Consider the following 14,926-nt stretch of genomic DNA (forward strand, 5'->3'; position numbering starts at 1 on the left):
CTCCCATGAGAGAAGAAGCTTCAGTTTTGAAATGTTAAAAAAATACCATAAGGTCAGGAAGGCTTGCATTAGGAGGGATGTGGATGTCTACTGTTGGTCCGAGTAGACACTGTTCCCTACCCAGAATTGACCTGTAAGTCAGTAGGGGATTAAACTAGACAAAGGCAGAATTATGAATTTCATATTAATTATTATACTTGATAAACAAGGCTGTGAGTGGCATGTTTATTCGGCAGCGATAAGAAATTGCCCACGAAGCGATCATTTACATAACAACACATGCGTGCTGTGTGCTGTACCATTTTACTCGCGAAATGAGTCAGCGTTTCTTTTATAGTTTGTGACAATTACAAAACTATCGTTCCAGCGCTTATCGTTACCGAACAAACACACGAGCCACATTTCTGTCTAGTTAACACTTGCAATAGTAATATGCGTTACAAGAGCGGTATGTTGAAGTTTTCATGTTCGAGGAAAAGTTTGAAAAAGCGAAACGTAGTTGAGAATTGAAAGAAAACATAGCGCTCGTGTATCGTACATTATTTTGAGCAAAGATCGTTTATTACATACCTGAAAGAGGAATATCTAATTAGTTGCAATGACATCTCCATCTGGGTTTCTGTTCAATGACGGCAAATTTGCAAAACAAAAATATCTGTCTTCAACATTGTTCCTTTAAAATGTTTTCTGTGTTTACTATACTCCAGCTGGCCGTGATATACGTCTGTCTTTTTTTCCCCCAGTCTATGATGAGTCTGGAATCTTGTTCATTTTTTCACGGCTTCCTTAATGTTACTTGCATCACGAATGCAGTAACTTTAGTGGAGTTGTAGAGTTCACTTAATTTTTGCAAATACTTAAAAACAATAATTAACATTGCAATTAAGGTGAAATTGCAGTGGTAAGTTTCCAATTTATAATTATTACTATATTGAACGTCTCTAATAATAATATGTTAAAAGCCTAAAGCAGTAAAATCAATATGTCACTTAAGCGGTAAGAAGAGGGAAATTGTTATGTGTGTTAGGTTGGGAATACTGAATGTGGAATTTTAGACTTTCCGCGGATTGGTTTTGTGCGGAAACCAAGCAAATACGCACGATCTCGCACAAACTTCATTTAAATACTACTGAAATTCCAGCTTCTTACCTACCTTACCAATGTCTGAAACAAAATACTGTAGATTGAAAATTAAATTACCGACAAACGTTTTACTTTGCACCACTGAAACTCAATGGGTTTGTATTTATATTTAATTACGATTATCGTCATCATCATCATCATCATCATCTTCTTCTTCTTCTTCTTCTTCTTCTTGTCCTACTCTTCTCCTATACTTCCCCTCCTTTGCTTTTCTTTCCCAATCCCATATCCCTTTCAACATTTGCTTTTTTGTTTTTCTTTTCTTTTTTTTTTTTCAAAGATTGAAACCTTACAATTAGTACATTACCTCACTTACTTCTTATTATTACAATTGACAAAATACATTGTATAGGAAATGTCAATAATTATTTTAGTTGAAATATGCATCAACAGAATATAAACTTTTTTTCCATCAAAAACTTTATTAATTTAGTTTGTTGTTGTTTTCTAATGCCAGACGTTTGACAATAAAGTCATTTGACCTCTTGCACTCGAATATTTTTCAAAGATATTATCATGATCAGCCACTGAAGCACAGATTTTGAGGTGTTCCGAATCCATTTCTTGGTTTGAGTTGCACAATGGGCAGTTAGGGGACTGATATATTCCAATTCTATGCAGGTGTTTATCCAAACAGTCATGGCCTGTTGCCAATCTAAATGCAGCTACAGACGATTTTCGTGGTAAATCGGGAATTAACTGTGGATTATTATGCAGAGAGTTCCATTTTTTCCCCTGAGATTGAGTTATCAAATTTTGTTTGTTGAAGTCTAAGTATGTAGATTTAATAAATCTTTTCACAGAGTAATACGTAGATTTAGTAACAGGTCTGTAAGTAGCAGTGCTGCCCTTCTTGCTAAAGCATTCGCATTCTCGTTTCCCAGGATTTCACAATGGGATGGTATCCATTGGAATACAATTCTTTTATTGAGTGATACTAATTGAGAGAGCATTTTAGTTATTTCTGTTGTTTGAGATGAAGGTGTGTGTTTAGAGACTATTGATAGAATAGCTGCTTTGGAGTCTGACAATATAACTGCATTCTTAAATTTATTGATGTGGCATAGAAGATTCCTGAGACTTTCACTTATTGGAATGATTTCCCCATCAAAACTTGTTGTTCCATATCCAAGAGATCTATAAAGTGAGAAGAGACAGCACGTAACACCTGCACCGGCACCTTGTTCTCTGGAGATCAAGGATCTGTCGGTGTATAAATGAAGCCAGTTTTGTGGAGGGTACCTAATATTAATTGTCTCTAAAGACAATTGTTTCATTATTTCAGTGTTTACTTCTGATTTCAGTATTTCTTCTGTTAAATTTAGGTTATATTCTATATTTAATAGAGTTAAAGGGTTTGGATTGGAGCGAAAATGGCAAGTTGTAGCCGATTTAGTTTTAAAATGAGAAACCTTACTTACACTTTTAATAAATCTCCAGGCAATTTATTACGTAATTTCAACCCAATAAAATTTGGTGATTTACAGAGATATTATTATGTAGTGAGTCCATATTTGTGGAGTAACAGCGTGTCTGGCCGCAAAACCAGGTGGCCCGGGTTCGAATCCAGGTCGGGACAAGTTACTTGGTTGAGGTTTTTTTCTGGGGGTTTCCCTCAACCCAATATTGGCAAATGCTGGGTAACTTTCGGTACTGCACCCCGAGCTCATTTCACTGGCATTATCACCTTCATCACATTCAGACGCCAAATAACCTTAGGTGTTGATAAAGCATACTAAAATAAAATAAAAATGTGTAGTGAGGTAAGAAAACGCCGGGCTATTGGCGGACCGCTTCCTGCACGGACTGTTACAGGTGCGGTAGTAGATCCTCAGTTGCCATATGGCATTCGCTGTAGTCACAAATCGTGTTATAAAAGTCTTGATTCTTTAATTGTACACAGTATTAGTGATTATTGTGTATTGAGGTAATGCCTACCAACGTGCGTGTACATATGTAGGTACAATACGTACATTAAAGGCAGAAGTTCGTGTGCAAAAGCAAGACGTAAATTTCGAATAAAGTTTCCAAACAGACCTAACACCCTGTGATTTTTATTTACGGGGAATACTAAAAGGTAGCGTTTATAGGAAAACTCCACATTCTATAGATGAACTAAAAGACTATATACGAGAAGAAATCGAGGCTGTCAATGATGTGGAACTTCAGAGTGTTGTTCATTCATTTATCAGAAGATGTTCAGCCTCTTGATATTTATGGCTTTAGGCCTTGGAAAAATTTCATTCGGAAGTTCTCTGACAGTGTTTTGTCACTTTGCAAGAATATAATATTGCATCAGAGAGATAATGTGATAAAATTGCAGTCCTTAACACATAATTAGTTTTAATCTCTTAGATAATATGTAAATATGTTTAAATATGGCTGGCATAAATTCGGGTACCATGACAACAAACCTGACAAATTCGTCACTCCTGTAGAATTCTGTTTTCATATTTATTTTATTTATTTATCTATTTATGATTATAACAGGGCAAAGCCCCAATTACAATAGACAGTACAGATAAAAAAACATAGAATTGCATATAACACGAAAAAAGAGGTAAAACAGATACAAGTGTAATTACAAATTAAAAATGGAAAAGAGAAGAAAAAAAAACAAATAGATGCCACCTAAATAAAAGCCACAGATACAGATATAAATGAAAAATACCAAATAAAAACAAATAAAAAAGAGCCAAGTACAGACATCACAGCCAAAATTGCAAAATGTAGGCGTAGTTATAATTTGCAAATTGCAGAGCAAACACAACACCATGTTAATAAATTCAATATACAGCACTATACAGCAGGCCCAATAGGCTCAATTCATTTATTAAAAAACTCACCAACACAGAACATGTGTTTCAAGTAATGCTTTACATAACTTTTTCTTGTACATACTGTACGATAACGAAAAATCTAAATCCTGTTTATTTGATAGATGATTGTAAGTTCGAAGCATTAATAAAAGTGGAGACATTTTATGAGATAGTGTTTTTGTTGTCTGTAAATAAAAGAGAGATCGCTTTCTCAAATTTGATTTACCAATATTGAAACTAATTAGCTGTAGAAGATCAGGGTTGTCTATTAAGCCATTTATGGTTTTGAACAAATACATTTGTTGCGCTCTTATCCTGCGACTACTGAGAGATGGTACATTAAATTCAACCAGCTTGGATTCATAAGATTGGAATATGTTGTAACATGAATGTTTTTCATATAGCCCATAGCAGTTTTAGGATTTTATTCTGTACTCTCTCTAGAATGACGGAGTGCGAGAGATAGTGAGGGTTCCAAATTATAGATGCGCACTCTAATTTACTTCGTATTAAACTATTGTATATTTTAAGACAGTTTCAACATTCCTGAAATCTTTTGAGTTCCTGTAGATGAAACCTGCCAGTTTGAAGGATCTATTCGCAATTGCTTTTATATGTGTTAAAAAGGACAGGTCATGAGAGATTACCACTCCTAAGGCCCAATTGTATAAAACTCCCTGACTAAAGATCAACTTTGATCGAAGATCGAAAAGTAAACCGAGTTCAGACATTTCTTCTATTGTATAAAACTTTTCTGCGATCAAATTACCTTGGTTCAAATGCAGTCTAAGTTCACGTGAAAAGGATTTAGCAACATCGCATAAACAGGTGAAATACGTGATGCACGGACCATGTTACACAGGTTTGTTCAGTGTTGCCAATCTAGCGATTTTAACTCTTTTTCAACAACAATTTCTTTTAACTTTTATATTGCTTAAATAGGGATTTAGTAACCTTTTTAGCACCCCATAGTGACAAAATTTAATCTTTCTTTGTTGATAATGAGAAATCTAGCGACTTTACAACTACTTTTTGGCGACTTTCCGTATTACACTCTGTTGGAGACACTGTTTTTTCTTTTTTGCAATGTAAATAATGGCGGACAATAAGAAGAAGGTTGACTGTTCTCCAAGTTGTTATCATGTTATGGTGTTTGATACTGCTAAACATAATAAAGCTTTATAAAACCACAATTTTCGTTTAGTAATACAGTTAATTGAAAATTTATGAATGTACCTATCATATCCATTGATTATTAATGGTTGTTATAAACATAATATAACTATAGGTTATGTTATTTGTTACTGCTGAACACGATAGAGCCTTATAAAATATAAGATTGTTTGTGTATTAAGGCAAGAAATTGAAAGAAATATATATAAATGTACCTATCATATCTATTAATATTAATAATAATGGATATTTTATTTGCACAATCTGTCACTCGTATATTTCAAACAGAAAAGAAATAACTGAACTTGGATCATCTAACTTAATCGGAGAAATTTCTTCAGTCAAAGTTGACTTAATTTGAGATAAATTAATCTCAGATTAGACTTTATACAACACAAAATTCCAAGTTCAGCTGAAACAAGGATCAATTTAACCTCTGATCTAAGATTAAATGGTTTATACAATCGGACCTAAATCATTTACTGAAGTGACCCTTTCTAATTTTGTGTTATTTATGCTATACGTGTAATCCAGAGAGTTAGTATTACGAGTGAAGGTAATGTGTGAGCATTTTTTGATATTAAAGTGATTGATGTGCAGAACTGCTCTAAAGCTGACTTGAGAAACTTTCTTTCTGAAATGTTCATGGTGCAAAGTTCCACTGTGTTTTGAGCCTTTTTACAACGATTTCTACTGCTGTAATCAGCACAGTGAGTAATTCATAGGTCATTCTATAGTCAACTTCATGATTATTATATATATCTGATGTCATTTTCATAACATATAATTTAAGAAGATTTTAACATTACAGTATGCAGCTAGATGAGATTTATTGCCTGATACATCTAGCACATAGCACTGTTTGCATTAACTGATGTAGCTGTGGATTGAAGAATAAAAAAATATATGTCTCGAAAACTAGGTCCTTTCCGGATGTAGAACTTTATAGGAAGGTTTCTCATTTCAAATGGAACATACACATGTTGGAATCCTTACAGATTAGAACATATTAAGACACTGAAAAAGATTAAAAAACGGGCTCTTAAGTGCTGTCGGAAAAATTCACCATTAAAATGGGACACACTCACGGACAGGAGAATGCGAATTCGATTATGCGCACTGTTCAAAACATACAGAGGTGAGCCTGCCTGGAGAGAAATAAAAAATAGGTTGCAGCCGCCAAATTACTCTTCAAGGAACGACCACTCATATAAATTGAGGGAAAGAAGGCAGAGGACGGACACTGGAAAGTTTTCTTTTCTCAATCGTACTATCAGGGACTGGAATGCTTTACCTGCAGACTTACTAAAGGCTTTACCAACAACCAAAAATGCATTTAAAAATAGGCTTAAGGACCTTACTAATAGACGATAATTATACACAATATTTAAAGGGTGTTAATGATGTGTTGTTATTGAAGTGTTGTATCAGTGAAGAATTATGTTGTGTCAGTGAAGTGTGTTGTATCAGTGAAGTAGTATGTCGTGTCAGTGAAGTGTGCTGTGTAAGTGAAACGTGTTCCTGTCAGTGAAGCTTTATATTTTATAGTGGCAGTGCAAAGAATTTGAACAGTGAAATGTTTTTGAAGTGTTAGTGAAATCAGGATAGAATCAGTGAAATGTGTCGTAGTTCCAGTGCAGTGAGTGAGTTGACAGCGAAATGAGTGTAATGTTGAAAGGTACTTGTGCAGATATGAACATATACTCGTGGGTTTTAGTTCGATCTTAGTTTTAAGATACAAATTAGAATATTTCAAATGTTGTTTTAAGTGATCGTTTCATTCAATTTAGTATATGCCCTGTTGTTGTTGTTGTTGTTATTATTATTATTATTATTATTATTATTATTATTATTATTATTATTATTATTATTATTAGTATTAGTATTATTAATTGTATTTTTAATTAATAAGTTCACTATTGTCATTATTGAGTGTAATTAGTTACCACTGCCACCGGGTATATACCCATTGCAGTGTGAATAAATACATACATACACTGTGGGGAAAAAATCGTTGTGGAAGTTCATTATCACTTGGTGAGCCTTTCTTGTCAGTTGTAAGCTGGAATGTTTGCGGTATTATTTTGTGCTCATCCACAACATTTGCGACGGAAATTCAAGCCTCTCTGATAACGTGCACAGTCCACATCATCGCGTAGATAAGAAGAGGTCGGGTTGGACAGTGTCTCCAGTGAACTGTATAGTATATATAGCTTGGATTCGCAGTCTTGGCCCTTGACAGTTGCTCTGTTCCTCGTGTTTGCTTCCTGACTCCGGGATCTTCAACAACAATCAAAGAGTGAGTTACTGAGCTCTAAGAGGAATGGTTTAAGTTCCAGGGCAATATGAGTTGTTTGGAAGTAGGCCTATATATTTGTCTTCGCAGTGTATTTTTCTTTGCATCTTACGTATTAACGGAGTGTACTGATTTGTTATAAAATATACCTCCAATCAAATAATTTTTCAAGTATAAATTTTAAGATATCTACAGAAATTACTTCGCGAAGTCAACAAACCCTATCCTCAAGGAGGTAGAAAAAAATGAACGTTCAATTTATTCTGAAATGTATAAGCTATGGAATTGTTATGAGTTCAATTGAAAACTTGTTCAGACAAATATTTAGGACTGAAGATTATATACAGAAACATTTGAAGAGCCCACTGAAAGAATGAGGGATGTCACTTTCTTGTCGAAAATGAACCAAGACTGTCAATGCATAGCTTAAGACATATAGAATGTACATAGAGAGTATAGTATATTATTTTGTTTTATTGAGGAATTACTTGTCAATAAGTTTATTACGCACAATATATTTAACTTTATTTCAATCGGTAATTATATATGGAATTATAGGATGGGATAGCTCATTTAAATCCAATTTTAATCCACTTTATTTATTACAAAAGAAAGTAATTAAAATATGTCTTCATAAACCTATTGATTTTTCATCTCAAAATTTGTTTTTAGACTTTAATGTACTTAACGTAAGACAAATTTATTATATTGTATTAATAAAATTCTTACATAAAAATCGAAATAATTTTGAATTGCATTCTCATAGTCATGAAACAAAAGGTATGAATTCTTTAAGGTTGTTTGAACCAAAATGCAACAATGTTACAGTATTTAATCATAGTAGTAATTTAGGCCCAAGAATATATAACAAATTTATATTTAAATATCCTAATCTTGTCAATTCTAATAGTTCTAGTATTAAATTTAAAATGTTATGTATGGATTTTATAAAAATTGAAAAATTGTAAATTTAAATTTATATACTATAATTGTATAGTAGACATAAGACAAATTATATTGTATACTTATTAATTTCAATTCAGGAATCCGCCCCTGAGCACGAGTTCTCCTCTTTCAGGGGCGAGCTAAAGTTTTTTCTGTATATATTATATGTTATGTAATAATTATTAGCAAAATAATAAATAAATAAATATAGCATTAACACTGATAGTCATTGTCCAATAATGATCGGAAAATCACAGTTAAGCTTTGAGCGCTACGGATTTCAAACTTTCAATTGCTTCTCCTGAAAAATGTATTCCAAATGACATCCATCATTCTTGAAGTGGACTCTTAATTTCGTAAAATTTACATAATAATCCAGCTCGTTACGAAAGTAAAAAATGAAAGTATTTTATTTGATTTTTCTATACCACTTTACTTTCATGTAAAAATCTCATGAATGTAGGCTTCACCAGAAAAATTAAAAAATCAGGTGGAAAAACACGGGATCATTCTTTATTTCGCATGTCGTCACTCAGTTGTTGTAATGGCAATACAAAAAAATGTACAGTACCAGAAAACAAGAAATGGGACCGAGTCTTGATGGCAGTCCTCCTGTATGTAGGCAACAAGTTTCGCATGACTGTTCATAAGTAGCAAAGGCGTTCTTGTTACGTCACATGAGCAATGTGTTGTACCTGAAATTTATAAAATTTAGAGGTCCGTTTCTTTTTTCTGAAACTGTGCGTGCGCACGAATGTTAGAATAGAAACTGTTTCACAACGTCTCTGATAACGATGGTTTTCACGGTGTTATTTTCTTGACAAGCACGAAAAATGCTTAGAAAATATCGTAAACGACGAATATTTGTAATGTTCTTATCATTTTTAAATTCTGACTTTTCTAATTAGCAAAACGGCATTAAAAGCTACGACAATAGAGGGTGCTTAAAAAAATAGAGGGCGAAATTTCAGGACTGGATTGCTAGTAAGTGAACAAGAGAGATTGGTTAAATAATTTAACATGGGTCAGAAAATTCTTAGTTTCCAAGTTAAAAAGTTTTCCACTAAAATTTCGGTGTAACTCATTTCATATTTCTTAAAATTACATATCATCCGAGTGTTAAATTTGTTAACTAAACATCTAGACCAGCCATTTCCAACCAATGTACCGCGAAAAAATGAAAACAAAAAAAGGTTGTCATAGCAACAATTGGAAAAGAAAAAGTGAAAGAATTTTTGGTCTTAGCAAAGCAAATGAACTCTGAAATAATATCTGCACCAGAAGTCTGCATCGGACGTTTTCGCTCGAGCGCCAAGTAATTCATAGCATAATCCGACAGGTAGCGCACATGCATGATGGGTAAAATTGTCACGAGCGATAAATCCTCGAACGGTATAAGCCGAGCGTTAGACATTCGTTCTTGTTACAGTGATGAACTGTATAGTAACATCATAGATGTTTATCATTTCAAAACTTTGCAGTGTTTAACTAACCTCTCCATAGTACAACTACAAAACTTGCTTTAAAATGTAATATAAATGTTGTAGGTAAATGTTCTTCCCCCCCCCCCCCCACACAGGAGTGATTTTGTTTTTGCCACATCTGATAGATGTTATTGGATCTAAATGTAATTATTATAAACGGAGAACACAATAATAATAATAATAATAATGATTTATTTTAGCTGGCAGAGTTAAGGCCGTAAGGCCTTCTCTTCCACTCAACCAGCAAAAAGTGTATATACATATGCATGAACTTACAAAGAATCCAACAATTTGATTGAGATGAGAGTTACATGTATACAAAAGTTATTTACAAATTAAACAACAAAATACTATGAACTATTAATTAAACACTGAAATAAACTGTGTAGCAGAATTAAACTAAAATACATAGAATGTTAATATATTTCAAATAATATTAGATAATAGAAAGAGATTATTACGAGACAATTAAAATACAGCACAATCACGATAATGCAAGAACTGTATCAAGTTTTCTAGTAGTAATAATAATAATAATAATAATAATAATAATAATAATAATAATAATAATAATAATAATAATAATAATAATCTCTAATAATTAGTGTATCAATCTTTGCGTCTGTAACAGTTGTGCAGCATGATTATTCGTTTTATTATATTTTCTGTGACGTTATCGCTGTACTATTAATTTACTGCTATATCAGTAATATTTTGTAAACGTTACTACATTGTCGTAGTATATAGGCGGAACACTATGTATGGACCTATCACATTATATATGTGGTAAATCAAATATTGAATAATTATTAATTAGCAATAATAACTGTATATCGAAGTTTTTCATACTATTTTATTTATAACTTCAGGTTCCTGTTTTGGTACGTTCCATTGACTGTTCCATTAAACGTTTATCATAAACGCAGAAAATAAAGCCTTATTTTTACCATGTGAGCAAAACATATGTGTATCGTACAAGATAAAACATGTCGGTGAGATGACCTTGTACTATGCTTCTATTTATTACGAGCGTATCACGACCGATCGTATCTCACTCGAGGGTGCGACACTCGACCGAGTTCAAGCGAGCGATTTAACTCCATTGCAACACTCCGATCTGCACATTGTTTTCTCCATAGAAAAGCACTTGTTTCAAAATCACTAGCTCCTGAGTTTGCAGATGTATTGCAGCAAGTGGTAAAATTATTAATTACATAAAACGAAGGCCACCAAAAACAAGATCATTGTCGGAGTTTTATTCTGCAATGGATTATAAAATACTCTCAGCTGCTTATTTGAACAGAAGTTACGTGGTTATCACGTGGTCGTTTTATGAACTGAAAGAACTTTTATTTTTTTTTTTGTCTCAAGAATCTGAATATGCCGATTTTCTCAGTGATGATAGTGATGATAGATGATTCATCTGATTTAATTGTATTTTATGGTCCTCATTTCCTCCTAAAACCCTAAAAAAAAATTCCCCTGGGGGGGGCAATTCACCCCTGGTTTGAAACCACTGCTTCAGATTATATGAGTGTGCCACGGAATTTTAAATTACACATTTAGTGTGCCACATCATGGATAAATATATAATAGGTTGCGAAACTTACTCAGTTTCCAGTAACACATACTAGAGGCGCTGTTGTAGAAATTGATCTTTCTGCCATCTGTTTGTGGGAGGGGCATTATTACATCTAGCAGCGCACCAAGTAGCGAAAAGAGTAACTAATTACTCCATGCATTTAGCAGCGCACGTGGTGACGAAAATGTTAAATTGTGCAGAAACTATTCCCTCCCACCCTCATCGATATTCAAAACTAACCCAATTTAAAATAAAACATTTACAGTTTTATTCCTCACAGCGTATTCTACTGAAAATTCTTACCGGAGCCAAAAGGGAGATAAAAGAGACGATGTGTTTTACACTACCCGATTAAAATATAACCAGACAGAGACAACAAATAAAGCAAAAGGTTAGATAATTGGGATTGTATTCTTTGGGTATTTATTGTACAGCGCAATGGAAAAGTCTGCAAGAACTACTTAGATAGTTCAGTTTATTATATTACTATTACTTTACAATACATTCAACAACACTATTTTTACAACGTCCATAAACATCACTGTTTAACATACACTGCTTATACACACACGTATCACTTTATGTTCACTTATTAGCAAGTTTCTGTCTGCCATCTCGGCTCCTCGAGCAATATCTCGAACGGATAAATAGAGAACTCTGGGTAATGTACCCAACACGTACTTCTAACGTTTACCACCTACGACGTTGGGCGCTGATCATCTTATTTCAGCCCCCCACGGCCAGATGGTGCTGACCGCAGTTTCGCATCCTATTATATATTTATCCATGGCCACATGTTGAAAAAGCTTGAAAAACGCTAATCTAGACTGGACGATGTTAAACTGTAAAATATCTGTGGTATATAGTATTGTCTTATTTAACGACGCCTTGTGCCTTCAGCGGGAGGGAAGACATTTTCAGCATTTTTATGGAGGTTAGTAATCACCCAAAGACACTTTACAGTTGAGGTATGGCAAATTGTGGTTAGCATAATTTTTGTTTAAATAAATAAATAAATAAATGTATTTGTTTTATGATTCGCTCTATAAATGTCAACTTCATAACACTTGTTTTTTTTCTTTCAAATACTAACATCGTACGTCGTAAGAGAGCCGTAGTTACAAGATTATAAGTGGTTATAATTAGGGACCGGATTTTTATGTAATATCAAGGTGTGAAATATGTACATATTTATATAAGAAAAATAAGCTGAATATGTACCAGAATATGTAAAATCATGAAAATATTTAATATCAATATCTGTCAGTATAGGATAGGTAAGACTGTCCAGTTGTGATTTCATAGAGCACCCGACTTTTTTATCGCACACTTGACACATTACTATTTTTCCATCTGTAGTGAAAGCTTCGTCCATCGCAATCCATAATTTTATTTTTGTCGTTAGGGTTGAAGATACAGGGGCCATTTTAGTTAGTTAAAAGCAGTAGATACACTCACTTTCACTTATACTGTAAATACTAAAACTAGAGAACTGCGTGAAATGAATGACACAACAGTACTGCAAGCACTGTTTCACTTTACTGGATTAGGAGAAAGTAAGAGGAGATGTGGGACACATGCATTTTAGCTGCTCCCTGTAAGAAACAAAGTACCTACTAAAATCTCAAACTATAGGCATTTACAAACTGTTGTTTCAAAAATGACATTCCTGTCTCATTCAGAAGGGTAGGATTATTCCAGCCGAGAACCATACTTTCTAATTGCTCGGAAAATCCCATTTCCATATAGGTCTACTAAATTTAAAGCATAGAGGTCAAGCAATAACATCTATTTATTTTATCTTTCAACATCTTTCCAGTTTGTTCCTTTACTCCAGATTCTTTTCAAAAGTCGGCTACTTTATTGTGGCTCATGTCAGACTTGACACGGTTTTTCCCTGGAAGAGTTAGGAAGAGGGTGGGTAAGGTTGCAAATTGCATGGGAACGGCTTGTTAAGACGTGTGCAGAACAATTATAGTTCGAGACAAATCATGTCGTCCTCGACCCATCCACCACATGAAAGCAACGCTACTTTCTGAGTGATTTTTATAATTCAAGATAGTTGTATGAGAAAGGTTGCATTTGTTCACTCATATTTACAGTGGGCGGTATGGAGTGAGTGCCTCTATTACTTTCTGTAACTAAGAACGTTATGTTTCGTCCCGAAATATATCCTTTCTCGGGTAGGTAAAAAAGGCTTTTTAAATCTGTGTATTTCAAATTGTAAACTTCCGCAGAAGTAGTTTTTTTTTTCCTTTTAGAGAACTAAAAATGAATAAAACTCCTAAATATGTAGATTTATGTAATACCAAGCCATAATATGTAATGTGGGGTAAATATGTAAACATATGTAGTATCAAATTTTAATATATCAATGGTAATTACAAGATTCGCAAAGATCTGTTATTTATATACGGTTAGGTTGAAAGGAATATAATATGTAATTACATAAAAATCCGGTCCCTAGTCATAATACTCTCTCATTGTTACCATACGATTTGGCAACGCTGACTCGACCGGGACACAAGTCAGAAATTCAGCCCACTGCGCAGGCTTGCCGCTGCAGAGTGGCGTGTGCTTGAAAATATGTTTATTGGCCCAATAAGGCAATAAAAGTGATAAGAAAGTACAAAGCAACAAGTTTCACAATTCGCTTTCTCTGCTAAGTAATTTATGAATCAAGTTACATTCGGGAGGACATAAAATTAGGAAGAAGATTACGAGATTTAAAAGAGAATTCCGAATAAATACTATAAGAGCACAGAAATTTGAAACAAATGTTCATAAATGCATTGCACAGATTGATCGTATAACTGCATTTGAGAATCAACGTAGATACAGAGTTATGTCCGCCGAATGGGTAACAGCAGTGATAGCACACTAGACCTGGGGTGACCATAATAATAATAATAATAATAATAATAATAATAATAATAATAATGTTTTATTTTCGCTGGCAGAGTTAAGGCCATAAGGCCTTCTCTTCCATTCAACCAGCCTTAATCAATACAATACATATTTAAATTACGAATAGTTACACTACACTTAAAAGGTTCTCCAGCAATATTCTTCAGTTAAATTTTAACGACTAGTAGACTACATATTTATTTAAATTTAGATAAACCTAGAAGGTAAAGTAGTAACTTAATTTATGAGCTAATTTAATTCAATCAATTATAATTCATTTTAGATTTGAGATAGCTAGTAAAATGATGAAAATTAATTTAATATAAGCTTACTAGGACTATGTTACAGGGAGAAAAAAAAAATATATATATATAAATCTAAAATATAGCCTATTTCTATAATGAGAATATTAATGTAATTGCCATTAGAGGTTTTGTAAATCTATTTAGAGAAATTAATGATAATAATAAGAATGGACAGATGTTAGTTTCATTATATGTAATAAATATTAATCAGCAATTAATTTTTTAAGTAAGAATTTATGTAATTTTGACCTAAATGAAGTTATTGTCCAACA

General features: G+C 33.3%; 1 protein-coding gene across 2 annotated transcripts in view; it reads left to right on the forward strand.

Moving 5' to 3' along the window:
- MsrA (methionine sulphoxide reductase A) overlaps nt 1–14,926 on the forward strand; it is a 63,573-nt gene that overhangs the window by 31,138 nt on the left and 17,509 nt on the right. Inside the window, exon 1 of one of the 2 annotated variants that reach the window (XM_069831964.1) lies at nt 7,279–7,434. The exons of the other annotated variant lie outside the window; for it this stretch is intronic. The gene's annotated coding sequence lies outside the window, so the exon portion shown is untranslated. Of the gene's footprint in view, nt 1–7,278; nt 7,435–14,926 lie in introns of those variants that run through there. 2 annotated transcript variants of the gene reach the window in all.

The sequence above is a fragment of the Periplaneta americana genome, chromosome 7 (genome assembly GCF_040183065.1).
Source record: "Periplaneta americana isolate PAMFEO1 chromosome 7, P.americana_PAMFEO1_priV1, whole genome shotgun sequence".
NCBI classification, from domain to species: Eukaryota; Metazoa; Arthropoda; class Insecta; order Blattodea; family Blattidae; genus Periplaneta; species Periplaneta americana.